This window comes from Musca vetustissima, unplaced genomic scaffold (assembly GCF_032173495.1).
Source record: "Musca vetustissima isolate MV318-11 ecotype Yass unplaced genomic scaffold, APGP_CSIRO_Mvet_v1 utg2401, whole genome shotgun sequence".
In the NCBI taxonomy this organism is placed as follows: Eukaryota; Metazoa; Arthropoda; class Insecta; order Diptera; family Muscidae; genus Musca; species Musca vetustissima.
The window spans coordinates 499,577-504,893 of record NW_026883923.1 but is presented as its reverse complement, the minus strand read 5'-3'; the positions used below and the strand labels follow the sequence as shown (position 1 = coordinate 504,893).

The window sequence follows — 5,317 nt, the reverse complement described above, 5'->3', positions numbered from 1 at the left end:
ATATAATATTTAAAAGCTTTAGAAAATACATATTTTTAATTTGGTAACAACTATTCTAAGTGACATGCATACAATTTCATGGAATTTATTTTTCATATTATTGGCAGATGGGTTACAAATTAAACAGGGTTGCCATTATAAATTTCTCAAATGGGACTTCCGTTCATAATTATGCCACGTGTATAATAATGAATTAATGAATATATATTTTAATTTCATAAATGCCCGAAACTCGAATTGTATATTTTACTTTCCTTGGAATAATACGTATAATCGAATACGGTAAGATGAAAGTGATGTTGATGAAGAAATCCGTTGTCTCCAATTCTGAATCTAAGAAATGTTCGTAGCTATTAAAGAGCTTTCACATAGTTCTTCTAAACCAGTATACAGAGTACGATTTCGGATATTTGTCTCAATCCGTTCCCCGGTATATAATATTCAATAGCTTTTGTACCTCACTTATAACGCAACTCTTATTATATATTTTGTTTTTATTTGGCTAGTGTTTGCCAATAATAATATTAAGAGTCGGAAGAGTCTGTATTTCGGACACCATTTCCGTTGGGTTGCGTAGTAAAAGCATGCATGTTAGTAGGTTTTGCTTTAGCATTTTTCAACAAATAATATTTAATTCGCATATTCTAATACAATCCATTTGTATACCATTTGAAATTCAGTTTATTATAGCGCATAAAAACGTGATATATAAAAATGGAATAGATTCAATGAATTTGACTATTATTCTTTTTATTATTATATTTGTCTACTATTCTTTTTAATATTATACATCTTTATATTAGTACATACTTGTAAAAATCGCAGCGAATTTGGCGTAATAACACTAGTATTTTATGCATACATGCACGTCAATTACAAGCATTTAACGTTTATATGCACTCAAATTTCATCAGTTTTTCATTTTAACGTAACAAAATACAAGTTGCAAAGGCATTTATCGTTTATGAACCCTAATGAGCGAATCCAGACGTTAAATACTGTATAAGCTATTGTAACTGTTCTAGGCTTTGATTCCATATTATGTGATCGTACTTATCTACGTGATCACATATGTATATATATAAATATATATATATACTGTTTTGTTACGTTTACACTGCGTTTTGAATTATTTTTGTAGAGATTAAGCGAGATGTTTTCTTCTACCGAAAAACTCACAGTCGGTCATTGCCCCACATAAATTACAATAGCAAAAGAAACTTAACAAAACCCAAATACATCTTACTAACACTTGCAAAAATTCGCCACCCCTCAAACGTCCTCGGACAGGCAGGCATGCCATCTCTCAGTGTGCCACATTCTCTCAACATCTTTACGTGTGTGTATTGTTTACCCCGCCCGCCCTTCACCGTTCACCCGAGAGTAACAGAAATAAACACATTTTAATGAACTGCAAAAGCTGTTTATTTTCTACAAAAGATCGTCTTCTGGTTTTTAGAACAAAGCAGTAAAAAAGCCTTCACAGAGTACAAACAAAATAATTCCAAAAGATTATTCCAATACAAACACATGCTCACCTTATATGCACAAGTGCAGAGACTCGTGCAGTTTATATACATATATAGATATCAGCAAACATATGTACAAGTATATTTGTGCACTCATTATCAAATGGCCCTCTTTAGAGAAAACAAATCATCGGCCACAGAATGCTCACTAAGAATAAACAAAAAACAGCAGAGCTGCAGAGAAATTATTAACATCAGCGGCATGATCCTCGGCTGCAACGACGTCAAAGACAACATTTGTAGGCAGTGGGACAGAAAAACAAAGATTGAACATGCACAACAACACTTAAACGACCAACTGGGGCGACACCAACAAAGACTTGCCAAAATTCCAAAATGGTTTCTGTGCATTAATACAAGAAAGAGTACAATCGTATCCTACTGTGATACACCAAAATATCAAATAGCTAACTACGAATGCGTTCTTGGCTGAGATGCGTAAAATCACATGCTACAACCACTTGGGATGATACATGGTGCACCAACACAAATACGTGCCCCTTCATCTCAAAAGAAAGTTTTCATTTTGGTACAACAAAATCAACACAAAATGTCAACCGTGGAAGAAACTGCAACCGGTTTTAAGCGAAACCCTACTTTCGAAACACTAGAACGGCTTTTGTTATTACTTTTCTTTCCTTTGCTCCATACAGTACCTTTACTCTATACAGTTCTTTTGCTCTTTATAGCTCCTTTGCTCCATAAGTTCCGCCTCCTAGGTAGTTCCTTTGAACATTTCTTTTTCAACTTTATTTTTTTTTCTAACATAGTTCCGTGTTGATTTGTTAATAGATGAAAATATTTAAAATTGTACAAAAATAAAAAAAAAATATTTTAAATAATTCTTATTTAATAGAGTATCCAGAAGCTACAACTGCAGAACTATATGCACAAAATATTTTTTTATAATTAAAAAAATATATTTTAAATAATTTTATTTTTGAAAATGCATTTTTATAACATAGCTCCGTGTTGATTAGTTAGTAGATGAAATTTAAGGTAGCATCTTTTGGAGTCGACGTTATGGACATGGTTTTGAAAAACCCACAGGCTGCAAGGCGGTAACCCCTTCATTGAGATAAACAGTTACCTTATCATCAGCAATTCATAAAATATGTTCTTCGTATTTAGGGTCAGGCATTGCATTCTAGTTCTAAATCATTTTAAAAAAATTGATTGTTACTACTACTGGTTGTTATTACTATTTATTTTGTTTTATGTAGTAAAGATTAAATAAAATCACACTGAATTAATGATAATTTATGTTAAGGGGACCCCCCCATTCTCGGTGTCAAAATTTTTGTTGATATAATTCGAATCTACACTGATTAAGGAATGTCTCTACAAAATTTCAAGTGAAAACCTCAAGAAGTCTTGAAGATATATCCGATTTATTGTATCAACATTAAGTGACGGCTAAAGGGCTTCTCAAACTTTAAACGCGTTTTACTCTAAAGATTTTTTTGTGAATGGCGGGCACGATAACTCAAAAACCAATAATCCAATCGGTTCCAAATTTTGCAGCGTTTCTCTGAGAGTGTATAGCTATCGTATGAACTAGGATAAAGCCAATCGGTGAAGATCTTCCTTATTTTTTAACATGGTTTTTGGTAAAAAATCGGCGATTTTCCAAAAAAAATTTTTCAAAGGTCCACCATTTTGTTAATTTTAGAGCGAAGTCAATAATCCTAGTTCATACGAGAGCCTCTTTCTAACACAGTTGGAATTTTCGGATTCCGATGTTCCAGTGAGGAGTTATCATGCCCGCCATCGAAAATGTGGACTTTTCTTTGCACCCAAAAAACAACAACAAAACAACAACAACAAATTTTTGTAAATTATTTTTCTTCCTTTTTAAATCTTCAAATATATATATGCCAAGTTACAAACCTTAACAAGCATTGGTATTCATTTACCAGCCCATTTAAAATCTTAAAAATAAAAAATCGGGAATGGGGGGGGGGGGTGGGAGGGTTCCCTAATTACAAAAAGTCAATCACAATTACATAAACATACAACTATATTTGTTAATATTATTTGATTTAATTTTCAAATATTGATTTAAATCTACTGGAAATATTATATTTCCTTGGACAAGAATAAAGGTTTCATTTAATTTTGAAAATGTTTCATTCCAATTGCAAACGGTTTCATTCCATTTTTAAAAGGTTTCATTTCCATTGGAAAAGCTTTCGTTTAATTTGCAGAAGGTTTCATTTAATTTGGGAAAGGTTTCGTTTAATTTGGAAAAAGTTTCATTTAATCTGGAAATGCTATAAATGAATATATTTTTTCCTGTTAAGCTTATGTGTTGTCTTAACTTGGATATACCGAACTTCCTCCATAACGAACTAATTTGCTTGGTCCCTACAATTTCGCTATAAAAGTACTAGACTATCATAGGTGAAATGTATAACTTAACATAATGTCGGCAAAAACTAGACTTAGTAAACGACGCCAACTTATTTTCATCGCATTTCCAAAAATCAACGTCATTTTAATGGTCAATTGTTAATTTAGAGCTACTATAAACATTTTATATTTCTATAGTTCTTGTCCACACTAAAATAATTTAATGTAATTATTTACATTAAAGTAAGCGTTCTTCGATCGAGTTCCCTACTACAGTAATTTTAAAAATTTGTTCAACTCAGGAACTTTCGTATAAATTGTTTCATGAAATCACTACTACTTTAGTTGAAGGTCACAACATAGATATACATTTTTACACTAACACATCTAATCTACATTGAAAACCGCAGGCACGAATAAAAATTGATAATTTTGACCCCGACGTGATTTGAACACGCAACCTTCTGATCTGGAGTCAGACGCGCTACCGTTGCGCCACGGAGTCTCTTATCAATTGCGTTGCCGCCTGTCTCCTATTGCCACATTTACTTTCCTATCAAATGCATTCAAATGTTTAGTTCTAAAATAAATTTCACTGTTTGCTTGTATATATTTTTATAACACATTCCCATAGATAGGCAACACGTTGTTGTCTTTTTTGATATGATGTTTTGTTTCAAATTTAAGGAATTACGTAATTCAGAATCACAGTCTATCTCTAGAGTATAAGCAATGTTGCTCTATTCCAGCATCAATACTCATACGTCACGATGGCTATGATAAAAAATAAAAAACATTTACATAATTTATTGGATGTCGTCGAGAATCATATTTCGAATAAAAATATGTTGAAATAAACTACAACCCTCAGACAGTTTAATGCAGTCTTATGTAGAGTGACACACATCCACAACCGAAGTTCTTTAAAAGTGCAATATTCGCGTTATCGTCCATTAGCTTCCTCCTTCTTTTGCATCAAATCTATTCCGATGAACAGCGCCCAAGCATGAGACAATAAAATTACAATTTGATATAACGTCACCCTGCAAGATTCATTTAATAGCTGAAATTTCCCCCCATCGCCGTCGTCATCGCATCGATCGCCGCCACTTCTATTCTGTCGTTTTTTATTTGTTCGTGCGACGCTAAACACTGCAAACAAACCATAAAGTAAACGGCACTGCCAGCCAACCAGCCATGCAAACAAACGGCCAGAATTTTGGCAGTCATTGACCCCTCACAGAGAGAATTGAGCAATGAAAAAAACCAACGATCAACAACACACACACATACACACACAACCCACAGAGAGTAGAATCTTCCTCCAGACCCATACACGCACATCGGAACTACCTCTCGCTCTCCCTAACTCTTCCCAAAACGACATCAAGAGCGACGAACTGAGGAGGAGTTTACTCAACCATCGAGTGAATCAA

At 33.5% G+C, this 5,317-nt stretch overlaps 1 non-coding gene across 1 annotated transcript; it reads right to left on the bottom strand.

Moving 5' to 3' along the window:
• Positions 1-4,314: 4,314 nt before the first annotated feature.
• Positions 4,315-4,386, bottom strand: Trnaw-cca (transfer RNA tryptophan (anticodon CCA)). Its single transcript has one exon. It is a non-coding gene; the product is annotated as a tRNA-Trp (tRNA).
• Between the last annotated feature and the right edge of the window lie 931 nt (positions 4,387-5,317).